Source organism: Eulemur rufifrons, chromosome 18 (genome assembly GCF_041146395.1).
Source record: "Eulemur rufifrons isolate Redbay chromosome 18, OSU_ERuf_1, whole genome shotgun sequence".
Classification (NCBI taxonomy): Eukaryota; Metazoa; Chordata; class Mammalia; order Primates; family Lemuridae; genus Eulemur; species Eulemur rufifrons.
Genome location: NC_091000.1, coordinates 36,248,024 through 36,272,856, shown reverse-complemented (window position 1 = coordinate 36,272,856; position 24,833 = coordinate 36,248,024).

Here is a 24,833-nt window from a genome sequence, read left to right as displayed (position 1 = left end):
TCAAGACCAGCCTGAGCAAGAGCAAGACCCCGTCTCTACTAAAAAAAATAGAAAGAAATTACCTGGACAACTAAAAATATATAGAAAAAAAAAATTAGGCGGGCATGGTGCCGCATGCCTGTAGTCCCAGCTACTTGGAAGGTTGAGGCAGAAGGATTGCTTGAGCCCAAGAGTTTGAGGTTGCTGTGAGGTAGGCTGACGCCACGGCATTCTAGTCCGGGCAACAGAGTGAGACTCTGTCTCAATAAATAAATAAATAAATAAATGAACTAAAATCCAAAACAAGGACATCAAAATGTATTTCATTAACTAGTTTCAAAATCAAAAGTTAGCAGATTCACTTAATATTGTCACAATTGATTTGATAAGTAATCTGAATGTATATTTTTGTGTTTTAAGAAGGGTAAATTCTATTTGAGATTAGTAGTCGCAACATTAGATCTTCTGATTTTTAATAGATTTTAAATAAATTACCAAATTAAATAATAATATTATTACTTCATCTGATATGTATTTGAATAGCTTATTTCATAAGCTCTTCATGGGGAAATATTATAGCATTCAGGGGAAATGAAAATTTACACAGTGTAAAAGCATGTTCCATTATCGTTATTTGGAAGGGAATTGTTTTCTGTTTATACACAGCAACAATATCGTGTCACTTAATTCCCTTTTGAATGGAATATTCCATGAATATAGGAAAGATGAAGTATTATAACACTTTGAATTTCTTTCTTCTTCTTCTTTTTTTTAGAGACAGGGTCTCGCTGTGTTGCCCAGGTTGGAGTGCAGTGGCATTATCACAGCTCACTGCAACCTCGAACTCCTGGGCTCAAGTGACTCTCCCACCTTAGCCTCCTGAGTAGCTGGCATGCCCATATTTTTTTTTTTGTTTTTTTAGAGACAGGTCTTGCTATGCTGGTCTCAAACTCCACGGCTCAAGTGATTCTCCTGCCTCAGCCTCCCTAAATGTTGGGATTACATACGTGAGCCACCGTGCCCAGCCCAACACTGAATTTCTTTAAGATCTGAAATCAAAGCTGGTAATGAAATAGAAGCATCTTTTAATAAAATGCAGTTAAATAATTTAAATAAAATGCCTATTTAAATTTTTTCTCTTAAATATGTTTTATGGTGAAATGCACCATTTATATGGAACAGTGTATAAGATGTTCTTGTGCAGTTGAAACAATCATGATAACTGTGTACCCACCACCTGGGTAAAGAAGTATCTTTACCAGTACCAGTGCTCTGTGTGCCCCTCCCCGTTACCTCTCTCTCTCCCCAGGCACAACTACTATCTTGATTTTGTGCCCGCCATTCACTTGCTTTTCCCCGAAGTCCTACCATCTGTGTATATAGCCTTAAAGAATATATTATTTAGTTTTGAAAACTAGAGTAGCAATTACAAACCTGGTTGGACAAGGAAAGGGTACTATTGTCATCATTTGTTGAAGGTTATCAGGAGAAAATACACTGAACAGAGTCTCTGGGTCATAGCCTGGCTTTAGCTCCTCTGAGAGTTTATAAGAGACTTCTGTCTGCAGTAACTCCTGGGAAACAGAGCTTATTAGAATCCACCCATCTGTCAGGGATGTGATGTGAGCCTGGTACAGGTCACATAGCTGAAGTCTGGTCAGACAGACAGGGTTGCTCTGTAAATGACTGTCCAGATGACGAGGAGAGAAAAACTTCATCAACATATGGTCAACACAGGCCAAATACAGATAAGAACCTGGGTCAGGCTCAGGTACACTTTCTTCAGGCTAAAAGAGGGTATAATGGCAGAGAGGATCTTGGTGATGACAGCACTGACCATGTCTGCCTTACCTGGACTGGTTACCCCATGTGTGGGGCACAGCTGTCACCTCAGGATTTCCTCCCTCCGGTGTTGGATGTCTTACTCCTGCATGACCTGTCTTCGTCTTCCTTGGTTTATTCTCCCATGTTGGTTAAGCACATTCTCTGATACCTTCTTAAGAAAAAAATACATGGGAAATAAATTTTTGAGACCTTTAATGTCTGAAAATATCTTTGTTCAATCCTCCTTCATGAGTGATAATTTCTGAAGACAGAATTCTGGTTTGGAGACCATTTTCAGAATTTTAAATGCACTTTTCTTTCTTCTTAAAAGCCTATCTTTTTGCTTCCAGTGCTACTATTGAGAAATCCAAAGCTGTTATATTTCTTTATTCTTTGTGTGTAACCAGAGTGTTTACTTTTTTCCTCCAAAAGTTAGTAGGATAATTTCTTTGTCCAGTTCTGAAATTTCATAATGAGTGACTTGTTAAGAATCTATCTTCCTCTGTTTTCCTCAGCACTTGGCGAATCCCTTTTATCTGGAAAGTCAAGTCCTTAAATTCTGGTGATTTTTCTTGAATTATTATTATAATTATTGTCATTAGTTTCAGAGACAGAGTCTCACTCTGTCACCCAGGCTGGAGTGCAGTGGTGTGGTCACAGCTCACTGTAACTTTGAACTCTTAGGCTCAAATGATCCTCCTGTGCCACCATGTCAATTTGCCCAGCTAATTTTTAAACATTTTTTTTGAAGACAAGGTCTCACTGTGTTGTCCAGGATAGTCTTGAACTTCTGGCCTCAAAAGATCCTCCTGCCTCGGCCTCCCAAAGTGCTGGAATTATAGGTGTGAGCCACCACCTTTTCTTGAATTATTTTGATGATTTCCTTTGTTTTACTTTTTCTGTTCCTTTAGTTTTCTTATTTTTTTTCTTCTATTTCCTATCTCTGTTTTGTTTTATTCTACTTTTAGGGATACTTCAACTTTATCTTCTCTATTAAGAGTTATTTCCATCATGCCTTTAATTCTCAAAGACTCTACTCTCTGAGAATTCTTGTTCTATAACATCCTGTTCTTGTTTCACATATGCTATAGATATTTTTCATAACTCTAAAGATATTAATGACATTTTATTTTTCTTTCTAAAGTTTTCTTTTCTCTGAATAGTCTTTATTTATTTATTTTTTTTTTCAGACAGAATCTTGCTCTGTTGCCCAGGCTAGAGTTCTGTGGCATCAGCCTAGCTCACAGCAACCTCAAACTCCTGGGCTCAAGCAATCCTTCTGCCTCAGGCTCCCGAGCAGCTGGGACTACAGGCATGAGGCACCATGCCCGGCTAATTTTTTCTATATATTTTTAGTTGTCCAGCTAATTTCTTTCTATTTTTTTTTTTAAGTAAAGACGGGGTCTCAGGCCGGGCACGGTGGCTCACGCCTGTAATCCTAGCACTCTGGGAGGCCGAGGTGGGCGGATCGTTTGAGCTCAGGAGTTCAAGACCAGCCTGAGCAAGAGTGAGACCCCATCTCTACTAAAAATAGAAAGAAATTATATGGACAGCTAAAAATATATATAGAAAAAATTAGCCGGGCATGGTGGTGCATGCCTGTAGTCCCAGCTACTCGGGAGGCTGAGGCAGTAGGATCGCTTGAGCTCAGGAGTTTGAGGTTGCTGTGAGCTAGGCTAACGCCACGGCACTCACTCTAGCGTGGGCAACAGAGTGAGACTCTGTCTCAAAAAAAAAAAAAAAAAAAGACGGGGTCTCGCTCTTGCTCAGGCTGGTCTTGAACTCCTGAGCTTAAATGATCCTCCCACCTCGGCCTCCCAGAGTGCTAGGATTACAGGCGTGAGCCACCATGCCCAACCTCTGAATAGTCTTTAAGTCCTCTAGATTTCTTTTTTCTGTTTGTATTTGTCTGTATCTTTCACATTAGAAGATTTCTTCAGTGACTAGTAATCCTTGATAACATAACCTTATGATTAAAGCAAGGGGACTCACCCTCATGATTAAGCTTGAGACACTAAAAACTCAGTGGATGTGCAGAACGTAGGGCTTATTGACTTTACACTTTGCAATAGAGTAACTGGGTTAGGCAAGTTTAATTCTTGGGTTAGATTCACCAGGAAAGAGACTTCCAATCTCCTGCTGGGTGGATAAGTTCGTAGTTGCTATCATTTTTGGTGATAAGTGAAGTAAGAAGGATTTGAAGGGAGAGGGGAGTGTCTCTGCAGTAAACATTGAATATGCACAAGATCAATAAGTCCCCCTGCTTGGGGTATAAAAGCTATGTCTCAACTGTGCTAGGCACTTTCATAGTCTAGAGACCTTAAGTTCTACTTTCTTCCGAGAAGAAAGGTCTGGTCTATCATCACTTAGCAAGACATATGTACAACGTTTGACTGATACTGCCTGCTACATTTCTTTACCTCTTTTCCAACTCAAAGTCACTTATTCCTGAGAGCACAACTAGCTGTAGAGAAAGATGGTGAAGCATTCATTCCTGGCCATGGTGGGTGCCTACTTTGGTATATCAAAAGTTTTCTCTAGCAGAACTTTGTCTCCATAAAAACTTACCTGCTATATATGTCATGGTCTCCTCTAGGTCACATGAATAGTAATGAATTCATAGATAACATTAACAAGAATGACTTAACAGTTAAAATGTTTGCATGCTATGAAAACCTTTAATGACTAATCCCATTGTTAGCTTTTAGGGTGTGGTAGAACACTGATGGGGATATGATTTTTGCCCCATTGTATCACACCTCTTATATGTAGGTTCAGGATGTACTAAGATGCAAGAAAATGTTCCCATTTGTCAAAGTATCCTTAAATTTCACAAAAAGAACCGAAACGGTTTTTTCCTTTAGTACATTTTATCCTGTATAACCAACCTAAAAATCATTAACAAAGGTACTTTTGTTGCATAACATTTAAAGAAATAGTACCAAATGCTTTTGTCATCCTTTACCACATGGAAACTCATTGTTTTTAAAAAGTGAAAGTGGTTAATTTCACAAAGCTGGGCTGTAAGAAACAGTAAGAAACAGTAAGTTACTGTAAGAAACAGTAACTGAAATGTTTACTGAAGCTCTACACTTAGAGGCAAAGACAAATGCCTCTGCAAGGTGGCTTCTAAATATACATGGGACACATAGTTATTAGTGACTATCTGAGCAAGCTCAGTTCAGCTGAAGCTAATGAGGGAAAAGGGCAAGGAGCTGTTAAGCAGAAATTTGTACATTTCACTTTTGGGTTTTCTGTGTCTATTTCTGGATCCATCCGGAAGGGAATCATTTTGAGATAGGAAGCTTTTTATACTTAACATATTCTAGACTTGGAAAAAGATGTACCTTTCTTTCTTTGACCTACTACCACCATCAAATGTCATCCCCCTCAAAAACAAAACTTAAGCCTGAGTAAATTCTATAGTTTAATATAGTAAAAGTTTTCATTAAGAATTTCCCCCTCTTATATTTATTTTCGCCTCAGCTTTTTCATTCTATGAGATAAAGTGTTAGTCTGACAAAAATAAGAAACTATATATTTGGCCGTGCGTGGCGGCTCAAGCCTGGAATCCTAACACTTAGGGAGGCTGAGGCAGGAGGATCACTTGAGCCCAGGAGTTCCAGGCTGCAGTGAGTTATGATCGCACCACTGCACTCCAGCCTGGGCGACAGAATGAGATGCTGTCTCTAATTGAAAAAAAAAAGAAATTAAATATTATTTTTACTTTATTTGAACTTAAGGGAAAATGTGATTACACAAAAATATACTTACGTCTGTGTGCCAGTTGTATGATTAGTGATGATTAATAGCCAATGCAAAATTTAGATTTCCCTTGCCATATTTCATAAGTAAAGACTTCCTGTGCTAGTCATGGAGATAGATGTTCAAGTTATTTCAAAGAACATAAAAGTGGAAAACTGAAAAGAATTGTTAATTATTTGTAAAACTGGCCTTATACTTTTGTACATTGTTTTGCTGTTCAAAGACATTTTTAGAAAACTCTCAATAAGAAAATGTGTGTCAGTTGTCAGATAAACACAAATTAAAGTTAGACAAGGCTGGGTGCAGTGGCTCATGCCTGTCATCCTGGCACTTTGGGAGGCCAGGGCAGGAGGATTGATTGAGCTCAGGAGTTTGAGACCAGCCTGAGCAAGAGCAAGACCCCTGTCTCTACTAAAAATAGAAAAGTTAGCCAGACATTGGGGTGCGCGCCTGTAGCCTGTAGCCGGAGCTACCTGGGAGGCTGAGCAGGAGGATCCCTTGAGCCCAGAGTTTGAGGTTGCTGTGAACTACGATGATGCCACTGCAGTCTAGCCGGGGTGACAGAACAAAACTCTGTCTCAAAAAAATAAAATAAAATAAAAAATAAAGTTATACAAGCAATGAACTAATAAATACTTTTACTTTTTATGAGCCAGACACTGTTTTAGGAGCTGGGAATATTCAGTAAGCTCCAGATGGAGGCTATGACCTCAGGAGTTTCCCTGTCAGTAAGAGAAGGCAGGATTCTTAGGATTCCTCTTCTCATCAACCAGAAAACCATTTCTTCAACACCTATTAGTTGTCAGGCCCAGTCTGGGCCCCTGGGTGTGCCAAGATTCAAGACCTAGCCCTTGCCTTCAAGGAGCTCACTTCCTTAGGGTAGAGTCAGAAACAATGCAGTAGTTTAAAGCGACATGACAAGCCCATTGAAAATCTTCAGATCCTCTAATTCTACTCTAATTTGCGATTTCATCAAATTCTTCATCTGTAAAATGGGGATAATATGACTTAACTTGTGGCTTTGTTGTGAGCATTAAATAACGTCACACGGCAAAGTGGACCCTGGGCAGCCAGCCTCCTGACGGGCTCAGTGACTCCATCTCAGCGGCAGCAATCCTATTTCACGCCTCAGTGGACTGACAAATTACTACATGTCCTGGAGTTTCAGGGCCACTTGTGACATTTAAAACCTCAAATGTTAAATTGTAGGATGCTGGATCCCTGTGGTAAATACTATGTTTGGGGTAAAAATAGGTTGTCGTGAGAGTACATAGAAAGGACACCTGGCGGGGGGAGGGCTTGGTGCTGGGAATCTGGAGGTGAGGTCTGAGGAGTTGGACTGAGGGTGCAGAAAAGAATGAGCATTTGGAGCAGAAGAGATTGGGCAAGGAGGTGAAGGTCAGAGAGCTTGCTTCTTTAGAGGAGCCACAGGCATTTCAGTGGAACTAGAGCCTGAGAAGGGATTTTGAGCCTTTTCGTTGCCACCGCCGACTTTGTCCATCTGGTCAAGTCTATCTACCTGTTTCAGAGTAATGTTTTTAAGTGTATAAAGTGGAAAACTATTATATTGCAGTGCAGGTATCAGAATATTTGAAAGGCAAGTGCAATATATGAATCAATCCATTAATAAGGTCTAGCAGTGGGTGTAATATCTACTATAATTTCACAGTAGCAATAAGGATACATAATGTAAGATATCTGCAATAACTGGAATATGCTCTGAAAATATCTGATTTCTATTGGTTGTAGAGTCACAGATACTGTTAATAATACTGCAGTTTATTGCCTATATTCATAATTGGAGGAAATCATAAATTTCAATTATAGATTATTAAAAATAAAGGTATATATTTTTTCCATATCCAAGTTCAACCTACCATCATGAACTAGTGTTAGGCTCTCTGCCTTCGGTCAGATCCTGCCTCTATTCCAGTGTCTAGTTTGGGAATGCACAAATTTGAGCAAGCTCTTCCCCTCTTTAAAACTCTTTACTAGTTTGCCTGGCCTTTAGGATTAAGTCTAAATTCTTTGTTGCGATTTATAAATCCCTCCAGTATGAGTCTCTTTCACTCTCTCACTCCTGTTCTCTTTCCCAGCTAAACAGAACTTGTCAAACACAACCTGCTCTTGCCTTCTCACTTACTGTTTTGTTCTGACTGGACTCCTCTTCTTTGACTCTACCCTTTCTCTGCTGGGTCAACTCCTTGGTCACCTCCTTCAGAAATCTGACTTAACATCTCCATGGTCCCTGGCTTCACAGGAGCTTACATCACACTGCAGGAGATAGATAATTAAACATGTAATTATAACACAATGTGAGAACTGTTTTATTCATTGTCTTATCGCCAGGGTTTACACAGTGCCTGGAACAGTACCTGCTTAGTGCTTAAGAGTTATGCAACTCCAGAGGGTGCCATTCATACTGTATTCTATGTGAGTAGGGCCCCCCTGGAATTGTGTAAATATTAGCCCTGGCCTGACAGTATTTTATTAATGAATAAATAAATGAATGGGTGGCCTCAACTTGGTGTATTAACAGAAGAGTACTGCAGGGACTGAATTTGGGCAGGAATCATTCCTGGATTATGTATACGGTCATGCTTTATTTCATAATGGGTATATGTTCTGAGAAATGCACCATGAGGTGATTTTGTCATTGTGTGAACATCATAGAGTGTACTTAACAGAAACCTAGAAGGTATAGCCTACTATACACCTAGGCTACATGGTATGGCCTGTTGCTCGTAGACTACAAACCTGTACCACATGTTACTGGACTGAATACCGCAGTTGTGTAGTAACATCATGGTAAGTATTTGTGTATCTGAACATATCTAACATAGAAAAAATATAGTAAAAATATGTTATTATAATCTTATGGGACCACTGTAGTATATACAGTCCATGGTTGACTGAAACATCATTATGCGGCACATGATTGTACTCCGTTTTTACAATTAATGACCTTAATCTTTTTTTGTGTCTGCATATGTACTTATAACCTAGAATAGATGAGTATTTCAACAGCTTAACAAAAGCCGCTCATTTCTGATTATAAAAGTATTACAAGTTCATTTGTAGGAAAGTTGAAAAATAAGGCAAAATATATAAAAATAAAATTAAAGTCACCCAATAACAATGCTATGATTACATGGAACTATCTTTGGAGTATTTTATATCAACGACTTTGAAATCCTTTATAAACCAGATTGAACATATATTTGCACACTAATTTCTTGATTTCAAAAGTGTTAATTGTATAAAATGTACAGAATATATAGTTATCATTGAGATGTGGTTATTCCTTTGTTAATTCTTTAATTTTGTAAATATTTTCTGAACATAAAACATGAGTAAGGTGCTGGACTTGACATTCTGAGGAATATAAAGATAAGTTGAACACTGATCCCATTAACCAGGCACTTACAGGTTATGGGAAACTCAGACACTTTTGGAACCTTAATACAGTCATGCACCACATAGCAACATTTTCATCCACAACAGACTGCTTATATGATGGTAGTCCCATAAAATTATAATGGAGCTGAAAAATTCCTATTTCCTAGTGACATCATAGCTGTCATAATGTTGTAGTGCACTTACTCTTTTTAAAAAATTAGTATAGCCTAAGTGTACAGTATTTATAAAGTCTACAGTAGTGTACAATAATGTCCTAGGCCTTCACATTCACTCACCACTCACTTACTGACTCACCCAGAGCAATTTCTAGACCTTCAAGCTCTATTCATGGTAAGTGCTCTATGCAAGTGTTACCATTTTTTTTTTTTTCTTTTTAGAGGTGGGGTCATGCTCTGTTGTCCAGGCTGGATTCAAATTCCTAGGCTCAAGCGATCCTCCTGTCTCAGCTTCCTGAGTAGCTGGTACTATATAGGTATGTGCCTGTCTCATTTTTTTTTTATCTTTTTTTTTTTTTTTTTTTTTTTTTTTTTTTTTTTTTTTTTTTTTTTGAGACAGAGTCTCACTCTGTTGCCCAGGCTAGAGTGAGTGCCGTGGCGTCAGCCTAGCTCACAGCAACCTCAAACTCCTGAGCTCAAGCGATCCTCCTGCCTCAGCCTCCCGAGTAGCTGGGACTACAGGCATGCGCCACCATGCCCGGCTAATTTTTTCTATATATATTTTTAGCTGTCCATATAATTTCTTTCTATTTTTAGTAGAGATGGGGTCTCGCTCTTGCTCAGGCTGGTCTCGAACTCCTGAGCTCAAATGATCCGCCCACCTCGGCCTCCCAGAGTGCTAGGATTACAGGCGTGAGCCACCGCGCCCGGCCTTTTTTTATCTTTTATAGCATATTTTTACTGTACCTTTTCTGTGTTTAGCTATGTTTAGATACATAAATACTTACCATTGTGTTACAATTGCCTGCAGTATTCAGTATAATAACATGCTGTTCAGGTTTGTAGCCTAGGAGCAATAGGCCGTACATAGAGCCTAGGTGTGTAGTAGGCTGTATCATTTAGGTTTGTGTAAGTGCACTCTATGATGTTCCCACAATGCCAAAATCACCTAACAACACATGTCTCACAATGTGTCCCATTGTTAAGTGACTCATGACTGTAGAAGGCAGTAAGGATATATGATATAAAAAAGCTGCAGTTACTCAGAGTGAACTTTAAAAAGGCAAATTAGGTCATGTCAGCTCCTGCTTAAAACTTTCAATGGATTCCCATTGAATTTATTTTTATTTTAATTAAAATTTTTTATTGAAATAGAACTCACATACCATAAAATCCACTTTTTAAAGTGTACAATTAACAAAGTTGTGCAAGCATCTCATTGTATCTTAAATAAAATCCAAACCATAACCATGGCCGATAGCTTTGTGTAATCTGGCTCCTGCCTACCTCTCCAACTTCATTTCATGGCATGTTTGCCTTTGAAATTGCTGTTTCCTTAACCTAGAATCCTGGGCTACTTTTTCTACTTGCTTGTCATATGGCTGGCTCATCCTGAGGGTCTCAGCTGAATACGTCTACAAAGAAGATTTTTCAAACACATTATCCAAAATACTCTCCCATCCACCCAACTACTCTCTATCATATCACCCTATTTATTTTCTTCACTGGATTTACAATTTGTAAATGGTCTTATATTACTTACTTGTTAATGGTATAATGTGTGGTTTTTCCACTAGAATATAAATTCCATAGTTTAAGGATTTTTTTTAGCTCACTTTATTTTAAAAATTTTCCAACTTTTTATTTAGAAAAATTTCAAACCTGCAGAAAAGTTAAGAGTACAATGACCATTCCTCTACCCTTCACCTAGTCTCCCATTGTTAATATTTTGTCACATTGCTTTACTTGTCTTTTTATACATGTACATCTGTATTTTTCTGAACCATTTGAAAGTTGCAGTTATCACATTTCACCATTAAACACGCCAGCCTAAACGACCTAGGTACAAGTAATCATTTCTGCACAACCAAAATGACATTAATACTCTAAGACATTTAACATTACTGTAATATGATTAATATATAGCCCATAGTAAGTTTTCCCCAGTTGTCCTTTGTGGCTCTATTGTCCCAATCTAGGATTCAATCAAAGATTAAGATTTGCATTTGATTAAGTCTTTTAAAGTCTCCTTTAATCTACTTTTTTTTTTTTTGGTCTGACATTGACTTTCTTAAGAGTTTAGGCCACTTATCTTGTAAAATCCTTTACAGTCTATTTTTGGCAAGAACACTAACATAAATGATATTGTACTTCTTATTATATCATGAAAGGAGACATGTACTGATGTCAGTTTATCCCATTATTGGTGATGCTACATTTGATCACTTGGCTAAGGTGGAGTCCATCATATTGCTCCATTGTAAAAATATCTTTCCCTTTTGATAGTTGATATTTAGAGAATATGTGAATATTCGGTTTTCCAATAATCTTTCACCCATTGGTTTTAGCATCCTTTGGTGATTCTTGAATTCATTTATAGTGTTAATTGCAAAATAGTGATTTTTCTATAGGCAGTCACCTTTTCTGTTCTATTCACAACTGTATCCTCAGTCCCTGGAATAGTAATTGGAATCAGTTAGACACTGACTGAATATTTGTTGAATGAATGAATGAAAATCTAGCTGGTATAGGATAGCTCAGTCACAAATCCTGTCAAAATGGCAGCAATGTGATGGGTTATTCTGGTGTTAAGGATAGAATTTTGGAGTGTTTCTGAGTGAACTATCAGGCTATTTATTGGATTGGGATGAGCAAACTATGGCCCATGAACCAAATCTGGTCTGCCACCTATTTTTGTATGGTCTACAAGCTAATGATGGTTTTTACGCTTTTAGATCAGTGGAGGGAAGAAAAATCAAAAGAAGAATAAATGTATCAAGACATGTGAAAATTATATGAAATTCACATTTCAGTGTTCATAAACAAAGTTTTATTGGAACACAACTAACCTCATTTGTTTAGATAATGTTATGGCTGCTTTCCCACTACAATGGTAAAGTCGAGTAGTTGCAACAGAGATCATATGGTCGGCAAAGTCTAAAATATTTACTATCTTACCTTTCATCAAACATGTTTGCCGACTCCCACATTACCTCTTAAACCCCTTGATGGCAAAGTGTTTTGCACATAAAAGGCATTCGATACATATTCATTTGATTAAATTGAAACTCTAGTCTTTTGATTTGATTTTTCTGACTTAAATTCCTTGCCTGGATCTACACAACTAGTACCTATTCAAATGGGTAGTATCTTAATATGAAAAGTAGTTTTAGTATTTGTTAAAATTTGTTTATCCCTTACAGACTAGTAAGGGAAAGCATACCTGTACTGAATGTATTAAGTGCCGCAAGAAAATTACAGCTTATGTGTTACTGGGCTTCAGGGCAAAACAGAATTTGTTAAACTGGAGCAATTTGGAAAAGACTTCAGAATTTCAGATTAGGTGACACTGGACTCTCAGGTCATATAGGAAGACCAAGAACAAAACTGGAGATGGGATATCACGTGTGAAGAGGAAGCTGTGAAATGGCTGGCTTGGCTGCAGCACAGGACTGTGGAGGGTGCTGATGTGTCATGCTAGACTGGAGCTGGACCCAGGAGGAACTGGGTATCCCAGAATTAGGGTCTGTACTGTATTCCAGCCATTTGTCAACACCCATTCAACCTTTCAGCAATCTGGCCTTTCCTTATTTAACTGAGACAGTTTTCTTGAAAGTTACCTATAATCACCAGAAAAACCAGTGGCCATTTATCCGCCTTCATCCTTCTTTGTATATCTGCAGCATTCAACATTTTAATCTTCCTTCTTTCTTAAAGCCCTTTCCTCTCCAACTCATTTTGATGGCACCTATACTCCCTCCTCTGGTCCCTTTTTCATTGACCGAGAACAAAAAGGGGTTATAATCAGGATATGGCTATCAACTGGAAACAGTGAAGCCCCACAACAGGTTCTATAGTTAGCCTTCTCTTCTTTCATTTCAGCACACATTTCTGTGGAAAGAATACTATATCCAGACATTGGATGTTTCTGGAAAGTATACAACATCCAGATGTTGTAAGCGGGGAAAGATTCCTGGAATGTCTAGTCATGTGGAGGAAAGAGATTGGTAAACAGGTAGTTAAAACTCGAAGCAGGATAAGGTAAGGGTTGATAAGAAGTATAAGCAGCATTCTGTGGCTCTGAGAGGAAAGAGCAATTAAACGTGACCTTGAAGATAAGAATTTTTCATGGTTTTCTAGGTATGAGGGATTTATTACCAATTTCCCTATTGATTAGGAAAAAAACTAAGTTATAAAGTTTTTGTGATTCTTAAAGAAAAATTGTCTTTCTTCCTACATGATTTATTGGTTCATTATATATAAATATTAAAAGTGCCTTTTTAAAGGGATTACTGTAGCTAGTAGTAATTGTTACCTCACTTGATCTTCAGAACAATCCTCTTTGGTAGGTATTATTAGCCCTGTTTTACAGATGAAAAAAGTAAAACTCAGCAGAATCAAATAGAATATAGGAAGCTGGCCTTAAATAGAATTAAACTCTCCTTTCCTTAGTATTTGAAATGAATTCATTAGAGAACTAGGGGCAGAATGTTTAAGAATACTTCTTCTTTTGGTTTCTACTAAATAGGAAACCTAAATGCTAGCATTTAAACTGATTGAACTCACAGGCCCCTGGACTCAGTATCTTTTACTTAACCCAGGAGGCTCTTATTTTCTTCATTGTCAAAGTGACCCAGCAATCGGTTAGATGCTTGGGGACATAACTCTTTCAATCCAAGAGGGTACAATAGAGTCTGTAGTATTGGTAAGAACAACACAGCTGTCTAAAGCTGTGTTTACATGGAAGTCCTGAAATGTTTAAAAAGTGAAAAGCACATTAGTAGTTGTTCAAAGTCCCCAAATTCAATTTCTGACTTGGGAAATCCAGACTGATGTTATTTTGTACCCCTCTCTCTCTCTCTTTCTCTCCCTCTCTCTCTTTTTTTTTTTTTTTTTAGCTAAAACTAGGGTGATCAGTCATCTCGAGGCAGTCAAACCAGTTTGATGGGTACCCCTCCCACTTCCCCCATCAGAAACTGGCTTCAGACCTTACTGTTCATTGGCTGATGGGTAGAGTTGGATCGACAGGTGCAGCAGTGGAAAAAAAGGAAAAAAAAAAAAACAACTTTGCAAACTCCACAGAGAGATTTTGTAAATAGAAATGAAGACTGTGTAAACAAAGAACCTGTACTTTCTCTAGTTTCCATGGCACACTGAACCCAGCAGAAAGAGATCACAGCAGACAGTCCACAATCCACAAAATAGTCTTTTGGGGGGATAGGGTGGGGTAAGGAAAGTGTCTAACTGCTCCTGTTTTTGTCGAAAAAAATCTGATGACCCAAGCTTTTGATTCCATGTAGGAACCCTGAAGAATTTTCAGTGATAAAAAAGTGACTGAGACGTGAGAACTCAGTTCACTAGAAAGGAAGTCAGAATAATTATTTATTGATTCCAGAGCAAAAGGATCTTATAAGATTATAAATGGAGTGCAGTTTGTAGTCTAAGAGCTAGAGGAGGGTCTAGGGTGATGGGGGTGGTGCATCAGGCAGGATGGAATTCAGTAGTTCTAATCTTCTTCCTAGATGCAGGTGAACTTTGCCTCACTTTCTCTCCTTTCACTACCAATAAAAAAGGGGCAGAGAGGAAGTAGGCAACAGTGGGAACTGAGCAGGCAGAGCAGGAGTTTCTACCAGTTTGTTGTGTTTAGTCCTAGATTCTTTTTTTTTTTGATATATTTTGAAAGATAAGTACCTTTTACATGATTTGAAAGAATTGCATCAGAGATCTGATTCTGAAAAAAAAAAAAAAAAGCAGTTAAATCTTTTTGCTTCATGGAATCCTAATGGTCTGAGTGAGCAAAGAAGAAACTTTGCTCACTCAGAGCTAACCTCTTTTGATCTAAGAAACTAATGGAATTTGTGATCGAATCAAAAAGATCATATGGATGTTCCAAATGCTAACCAGACTAGCAGGTAAATAGAACACTAAACAGATACATAGACTGGAAAATCTTTTATAAATTTTTTTGGAAAATGTACATACAGTCATGCCTTAATTATTGTAATAATGGCTTACATTTATTAAGCACTAATTGCTTTTGGAGTACTATGCTAAGTGCTTTATCTGTAATCCTCACTACGGGGACTCTTAGTATAGCCATTTTATAGACAAGGAAACTGAAACTTCAATAATTTGTTCAATAATTTCTCAAACACACACAACCGGTAGGTAAGTTGTAGAAGCAGCATTTAAGCCAGATGTGTCAGGTCCCAAAAGCCTGTGCTCCTAACTAGTACAGAATTTTACAATGTTTATAATAGCCAAACATCAGGAAAAACTTGAATTTAAACAATAGAAGTTTGCTTAAATTGCTTAATTATATAGTCTAGTCGTACTAATATACAATTATTTACAATTAATGTCTGTATTATATACAGTTAATATTTAAACACTTTTGTGACATGGAAAATGTTCATGCTGTATTTCTAAATGAAAAAAACAGATTACAAGTATGTTTAGCATGATCTCAATTTTGTAATACATATCCATTTAGTGGGAATACATTCATACAGCAAATATTAGAGATGTTACCTCTGAGTGTCACAATTATGAGTGTGTTTTTCTTTCCATTTTTGAGCTTTTCTATATTTTCCAAACTTTCTACAATTCACATGCATTACTTTTATAATTATGTAAGACCCGTCAATGTTATTTAAATCAGAACAAAGAAATATAGTAAGGGGAATAACAAATGTACCATCATCAGTTTCCTGACAGATAACGGAAATTTTGTGGGGAGAGGGGTGGGAGCACTGAGCATGTGAAGGTAGCTGAAACACACATACATGCTCTTTCACAGGTACAGTCACCAGTGCAGATATGTCTCATAATTTTCCATTAGCGATCTCATATTAACCAGGGTCATGAGTAAGCACAATCACGTCCTGATCATTTTTCTCCTTCTTGAATCACTTTCTTCCCTTGGCTTCCGTGACTCCACACTCCTATTTTCCATCTACATCACTGGCCTCTCCTTTCTCAGTCTCCTAGTTCCTTCTCTCCTCACTCCACTTTAAATTTCAAAGAGCTTTAGGCTTGGCGTTGAGTCTTCTTTTTACCACCTACCTCAGAGGGAAAAAAAAAATTAAAATGCCTTCAAGAGCTAGGCCAGTGACAAGCATGTAAAGCAAGTCCTTGATTTCCCTGCCAACCCTCTTCTAGTCCAACCCCCTTCTAGTCCAACCCCAGCCAGCACCACCTCAGTCAATGGCATAGTCACCAATTGCTCAAGTCAAAAACCTAGAAGCCATCTCTCATTTCTCCCTTTTCCTCATCTTCACCCCTTCACATCTAATACATCAGTAAATCCTGTGGGTGCTATTGTCATAATATATCCTGAATCCTTATCTTTCCCTTTTCAGCCTCCACCTTGCTTAGCTTAAAGTGTTGTCCTAAATGGTCTCCTTGCTTTTATTCTTGTTTGGTCATCATCTCTTCTTCACACATACCCAGCCTGTTGCACTAATCTTTGGATTTGGAATTGAAACCTCAGAAAATATGGCTCTCGTCTTCTTTCATCCTTCCTATTGCAAAGTTAAGATTTACCTAGCTTGTCTTAATTATCACAATTCTAAATTAACTTAGTAGTACTAAAAAAAGTGAATTCATTTTGGTTTCCAAATATTTAGCAGTCAAATATTTGGGAGCTTAGGAAAAAAAGAAGAAAAAGAACAATAAAATTTATATGCTTAGTTGTTCCGCTCACCTTGTATGCCACCTCTTTGCTTAACAATGGCTGAGGGAGAATTGGATAAAAAGGGAAATTCTTTTCTTAATTCTTATCCATCTGTAAAGAACAAAACAGAATGAAATAAATGTGTATTATAGTCTGGAGGTGGCTTAACAAACTTGTTTCCACTTAAGTTAGTCTTACCTCATTTTTCCAGGACTTCAATACAATAGATTTTTTTTTTTTTTTTTTTTTTTGCCTTCCAAGCTTCTACAATTATGACTCATGGAACTAAAACTAGATCAGTTCTGCTATGTGTTACTTTCTATATTACATTTTTCTCAACTAGTTAAAATGACATAAGCAAAATACATTTTGTTTTTTTAAAGCTTAAACACAAAGTTAAACTGTCTAACAACCTCCTACTAAAAGAAGATTAATTTAGGAGAGGCATAAAGACCTTCTAATTTTACTATACAACATAAAATAATTTTCCCCAGGTATTTCTTCTGTGGTTGCTGATCATAGAACTTCCATTAATGTCATTCAGATGCTGGAAATTAGAGTTCATTTTCCTAAATTATAATTTCTTAGTTAGTAACCACATTTTGATTTAGAAATAAATTATTTTAAAGTTGGCACTGTTTTTGTGTTGCTTTTAGCATGAAATCTAGCAACTGTCGGTCTTCTTTTCTTTGCACAGAACTCTCAATTCTTCTCCTTTCTGATTTAGAAGACTGTTGCCTTTGCAATAGAAATATATGTAATCCAGATTATCCAGATTTAGGGACACTCTAGGTTGTTTTCAGTAATTGCAACAAGTGATACAAACATCTTTATACAAGTTAATTTTAGTTAACATTAAACTTATTATTACTTGTGTTATCAAAGGACTATTATGAAATCAAATAAAAATAAATTAGCCCAGTGGTTATAAACCTTGGCCCCTACATTAAAATTCCCTGGGAAGCTGTAAAAAAATACTGATGTCTGTCTGGGTCCTACTCAAGATTTTGATTTAATTGGCTTGAACCTTGGGATTTATAAAAGATTTCAGGTGATTCTAAAGGTTCCAGGTGAATCTAAAGATTCCAGGTTAAGACCCACTGAATTATGCAATTACAGCTTTATTTTCTATATTTGAGGTTACCTGCTTATATGACAAAGGTGGCAATATATTTTTCTAGGACTATGTCACACCAGTTTCCTAGAACTGTGGGCCACACATAGTAATATGAGTCTTACAAATGTGTTTCAATTCAATTATTTGCTTCACAGTTAAATAATATTTATACGTTTCCATAGCTTCTCACTAAAGATCGTGTGATATCTATGGGGAGATAATCTGAGACATTTTTACTTTATCTTTAGTTTTTCAACATTCTGAAAAAAACTAAGCACTCTCTTGCAATGAATATATTAAATCATCTCATCCCACACAATTTTACATCTTTATAAATGCAAATTATAAAGCAATACAAATGCTGCACACCATCAATTCTATACAATGGATGATTCCGCCCAAATTTTTAGGGGGGCGTTGGGCAGCTGCTGGTGATTTTCTTAAGACGCTAGTGAAATCCTATCATTTTATTACTTGAAATCCTCTGAAGGCTGCAAGTTGCCTTCAGGGTAGAGTCCAGTCCACTCTTTAGCTTCATCTTTAGTTAAGTTCCCATTAGCAGTCTACTTACTGTTCCTAGCTCACCATTTTCATGTAACAATTATAATTTAGGCATGGGGTCTTGATTATGCTAACATAATTTTCATTTCATAAAAAAACCAAGACTGGACCATAATCGGTTTTCGTGTCTACAGCCCATTGTGTGAGCACAAATTCAATTCCATTTCCCCTTTGTGCAAGGACACAATACTGACATTTTATATAATCATAATACTATTTAATGTCATGGGATGGGAGTTACCTAAACTTAGGTTCCTTATACATAAAGAGTGCCTATAAAGAGAGTGTGATCAAAGTGGGAGTGATAGGATGCATTTTTCAATACATATTAACGGAGCAACCTTTTTACTGCTCTGTAGCTCTCTGCAGAAGAAAAACCTAATTATTAAGTGTGACAATTGAATTCAATTGTCTTTTACGGTTAAAATATCCAACCATTCTAGATACTTCTCATATCCTGGAATAACCTTCCCCAACTTTTTCATCTTGCTTATTTCCATTTATTCTTTAAGATTCAGGTCTGGTATTACCTTCTCTTGGAAGTCTCTCTTTTAGGTTTTCATGGGCTTAACATATTGCATTGTAATGCCTACCTTAATAACTAGACTGTGAGTTTTCAAGACAGGGATTGGATTTTTTCTAGTCCTTTTTTAAATTTTTTTTTATTTCAGCATATTATGGGTGTAGAAATATTTAGATTATATAATTGCCTTTGTCCCACCCGAGGCAGAGCTTTAAGTGTGTCCATCCCCCAGATAGTGTGCACCATACTCTTTAGGTGTGTATATACCTATTCTCTCTTCCTCCCTCCCACCTGCCCGACACTCAATGAATGTTATTACTATATGTGCACATAAGTGTTGATTAGTTAATAACAATTTGGTGGTGAGTACATGTGGTGCTTGTTCTTCCATTTTTGTGATACTTCACTTAGTAGAATGGGCTCCAGCTCTATCCAGGATTATCCTATCCAGGATAATACAAGAGGTGCTAGATCACCATCATTTTTTTGTGGCTGAGTAGAACTCCATGGTATACATATACCACATTTTACTAATCCACTCATGTATTGATGGGCATTTGGGTTGTTTCCGCATCTTTGCAATCGTGAATTGTGCTGCTATAAACATTCTAGTGCAGATGTCTTTTTTATAGAATGTCTTTTGTTCTTTTGGGTAGATGCCCAGTAATGGGATTGCTGGATCAAATGGTAGTTCTACTTGTAGCTCTTTGAGGTATCTCCATATTACTTTCCACAGAGGTTGTACTAGTTTTTCACTTCTACCGTGAATGCAATGCCTGCTACATATAGCTCAATAAATATTTTTTGGAATGTTTTGAATTAATGAGTGAATTTCTTCTTGTTTTAAATATTTTTGGTAATATCTGGTGCCACATCATCGATGGCACATGACCCAAAAAAGTAGAGTCTCTTGACTTACTAGATCATGAAAATTTTCTGTGTCTATTAACTATCTCCAATGCTCATTGTATTGGAAGAACCATAATTTACCACTCTGTGTGTGTGTGTGTGTGTGTGTGTGTGTGTATGTGTTTGTCAGACATTTAGATTGTTTTTAAGTTTTTAAAATTACAAACAATACCAAAACAAACATGATTTAACTCTACCATGAAACTACCTGGATATGCCTGGGATACATTCTGAACAGTGGAAGTGCAGTATGTTGCTAAAATGCCTCCTCCTATTGATGTTGTACCTTTGCAGTACATGAAAGTGCACATTTCTTGTTTGCCAACAAGCTGGGTATTATAATTATTTGCAATGAGAGAGGTAAGAAGATATCTCAATACTACTTAATTTACATTTTCTTATTAGTGGGGTTGAACGTGTACATGTTTCTCCGCAATCATATGGAGTGTCTGTAAGGAAATGGGTGTTTCCTTTAATAAAAAATTCAACCCAGGTTTTCTTAGCAACAAAGAGAAAACTTCCTTGGAAAATTCCCTGTGGACCTTAAAACCCCAAATGTGATTCCCTTTCCCTTGAAGATCTCTGGCTAAATACAGGGCTGCCACCCTCTTTAACATGCAGGAACAATTATGGGGACCCTGGATTGCAGCACAGGTGTGATCAGGCTGGAACATTTTAAAAGTTTTTACTCTGAACAAACAAAAGTAACATGGTCAGGGAGAGTAACCCCAAACTAGATAATCTGTTTCATCTGATATTTTGGCTTTCTATCTATTATATATAGCAAACCACCCAAAATTCAGTGGCTTAAGTCAACAAGTATTTACTATCTCTCCCAATTTCTGTGTTGGTTAACTGGACCCATGTACAATTCTGCACCGTGTGGTGGTGTTGGCTGGGGCTGTAATCGTCTGAAAGCTCATGGGCTGGAACATTCAAGATACCTTACTAACATGGCAGGCAGTTGGTGCTGGTTGTCGGCCGGGAATTCAGCTGAGACTATTGGCTGAAGGGCCTCAATTGTTCTCCAAATGTTTTCTCCAAGTAGGTTGGATTCCAAACATGCTACCACATGACAGAAGTCATCCTTCTCCCTCTACTTGGAGTACTAGCAAGCAATTCAAAGTACAAACTCCAGAGAATGAGGGCTAGAAAAGATAATCTCCTTTCCTATCTACTTGAAGTCAACCTCCTGAGGTCTCATTTCCTGTGTGAACTCCCACCTCTTTCCTGATGATGGATATGGTAACCTACCATCCTCTTAGAGACCTCAACTGGACAAGCAATTCAAAACTTGATTAATGCCAATAGTCATTCTAGTGATAGGCACTTACATAGATTGCAAAGGTAAGGTGGTGTGGTGGTACTATTTCATTGTAGTCCATTGGTACTATCTTACTACCATAAGAGAACACTGCAAATGGCCTACCTATTTACACATTACATAAGAACAAAATAGGGATGAGCAAACAGAACAGACAAATCAAGCCAGGATCCCAGCACTTTGGGAAGCCGAGGGAGGAGGATCATTTCAGCCCAGGAATTTGACATTACAGTGAGCTATGATTGCACCACTGTGCTCCAACCTGGGCAAAAGGGCAAGACCCTGTCTCTTAAAAAATAAAAAAGACCAATAAACCAACCTTTTCTATGTCCATATCAACTATGCTAAGTACTTCATTAATATTTTATGTCTTAAAAAGTATGCTTTGACTAGCATACTTGCTCAAAGTACAGTTGCCTTTTTCAAATCTCTACTCTTTGTGGGACCTATACAAGGAAAAAATGATTTTAAAACATTCAAAATGCAGTAAGTTGATATGGACCTTTCTGAACTTAAAGAATCACATAAACTTTTTTTTTTTTTTTTTTGAGACAGTCTCACTCTGTTGCCCAGGGTAGAGTGCCATGGCATCAGCCTAGCACTCAAACTCCTGAGCTAAAGCAACCTCCTGCCTCAGCCTCCTGAGACTACAGGCGTGCACCACCATGACCCAGCTAATTTTTAATTGTCCAGCTAATTTCTTTCCTTTTTTTTTTTTTAGTAGAGTCAGGGTCTTGCTCTTGCTCAGGCTGGTCTCGAACTCCTGAGCTCAAACGATCCTCTTGCCTCGGCTTCCCAGAGTGCTAGGCTTACAGGCATAAGCCACCACGCCCAGCTAAACTTTTAATCTTAAACTTTTGAGTTTCTAACTATGAATAGGCAATGCCTTTTCCCTTTAAATTGTAATTGTTCTCAGAGTCTCATGCCCAATAAAAATGTCAATAATAAGGACTACTAACATTTGAAGTTTTATTTAACATTAGTAAGATTTAATGAATAGTAAAAGCACTGTTTGACTTTCTCACAGGAAGGAGCAGCAAGCTGGGGCCATGAATTTTCAGCCAAAGATATCATAAGCTATGCTTAGTAAGTTAAAGGAACTCCAATTCCACACACACAGGTAAACAGCAAATCACACAGATGGTGCTTTCCCCCTAAATTATCATTTAATCTATTCCCTAGCAAAATGCCAAGAAGTTACATTTGGGTGGATTGGGTGTTTTTCCAGTAGAAACAAAATTCCATCCCATCTTTGTTCTCAAATTTTCTTTGTATATAGGTAAGGGTTTGTAGATCAATAATCTTGATTTCAGCATGAAATTACATTCTCTTTGCTTGAGTTCCTCTGAGTTATGCAGAAGGCTTCCTGTTCTGAATCTACTATGTATTTTTTTTTCTGCAAGGTTTCAATGTATGCTGAAGACAAGGAAAATTATGAAAACTTTTAGTCCTTAATTCTATCAAGATATTGATGTCAAAGAGATATACAAATTAGATGGTGATAGGAAACTGGAGCCTGGCTTTACAGGAGGTATAATATTTTCCCTTCTTCCTTCCTTTTTTTTGGGTATATGGTACAGATATATAGATAAGGCAGTCCTAAAGCTCACGGTTCATATGAAGGCTTTTGACTGGAAAACTTCCATTAATAGTGCCACAGATAAAAACAAATAGTAAAACTGCTTTCCATATTAAGATACCTATTTATTTCAGGTTTTCCTCCCTCTAACTGGCAGTAGTTGCATAGACTCAGGCAAGGGCTTTCAGACCAGAAAAATTAAAGCAAGTAACTTTAGAGTTTTAATTCAATCCAAATAATATGTATTGAATACCTATAGTATACATATAGTATTGTGCCATAAAGGAGCTTAAGATTTGATGGGCAGATAGTTCACCTTGAAACATTCCAAGATTCTATGCTGTACACCTAAACAATTATCCACAGCTATTGCATTTTAACTGTGGCTTCTCTAGAAGTGAACAGTTTCCCCTTTTACCTTCCTTACGCTTCTTTCTGCAGTGAACTTCCAATTTTTGCACTTACCAAAGCACCTTCCCTGGTCTGAGGGTGGAGGGGGAGAAAGAGCCAGTTCCTGGAAGGAAAGGTCTCTCCTTGCTCAGCCGAGGACACATCTGGTGCTACCTTACTATAACCATGGGCAAAGTAAAGCAGAAGGTCGAACAATTCTAAAAAATTAGTTGACAATTTGTTTAGAAATATTTCGAATAATTATCTTACGTCCTCTTTTGTTTCACCAGAACAGCATTAACAGTGAGCTTGTACTTCATGGGACACACAAATCTTAACCCCAGATCATTTAGACTAAATAATTGTGACCACATTATGTTGGCGGTATTTTCACTATTATTATCTGCTTCTTTTTAATGGAAGACATTTATTTAATGCTAGCATATTAGCATGTATATGCCAGATATATTAACATACTCAAGTTTAGACTATTTGCCCAATTCTGAGGAGGCAAAATCCTAGGAGAGGCCTTTCAGGGTTTAATACCTCCCATACTCAAAATACAGATGTGTGGTCCCCTAAATCTATTTTTCAAAAAATACAAATGTGTAAAAAGGTCAAGTGAAAGTTGTCTCTCTCCTGCAGGCACATCCTATTTTCCTCTATTTCAGATTTACTCGTTTAAAAATCTGAAATATAAACCTGAGGTGTTTTAGTTTTTCAGAGACTTCAGGAATGGCAAGCCACTGAGGTTGCCTTTTACCCTAGAAATGTACAAGTCAGCAATTCAGATCATCAGAAAGATGTCTGCTTCATTTTTGGAATATCTAAACCTGCTTATAGAAAACGAAGCTTTAACAAACATTTGCAACCACATGAGATTTGGTGCAGGTGAATTCTTTTTAGTATGTTAAAAGGTGTAACACTTTTCTAAAGAAGGTACTCCTTTGCTTCTTGAATCTTTTCTCTTGTTGCCTCTTCCCAAATTTCTATGTGATAGTTAAAATTGTACTTTTCAAGGCCATCTCAAATAACTCTTTAGGAAACGACTTCATCTCTCAAACCAATATAACTTTTCTTCACACTCCTCCAGAGTTCTTCCTAACTTTTGTTTGACCCCACTTTTTACTTCACTTTATGGAGCTAGGAGTACTGTAAACACTTTTTTTTTTAAAGGCTTTATGACCGCAAAGTATATCTTAAGGGCCAAAACTCACCTTCCTCTAAATTTATTTTTCACAAATGCACCAGGAAGAATGCTTTCCTAATAGTGGGTGGAGGGGAAGGACATTCTTAGAGTATGATGATCTGTACTAGTTTCAGCCCTAACATCATTTATCGTTTAAAGTAATCTGAGAATGAGGTGAACCTGACTTTCATATTGGACAATCACGAGAGGAAAAAACCCCTCAGAGAGCTACAGACACGATGAACCCCGCCTCCACGCTGTTTGGAGCAGCTGTCTCAGGAATCCTCTCCTCCTTAGAATGTGGGAGAGGTCTGGTGGGGCGGCAGCTGCAAAGCAAGGAATCTTCCCCATTCCTCGTCGACGCGGCCTCCTCCCCTCCCCTTCCGAATGGTGGCAGCTGCTGAGGCATCCCAGTGGGAATCT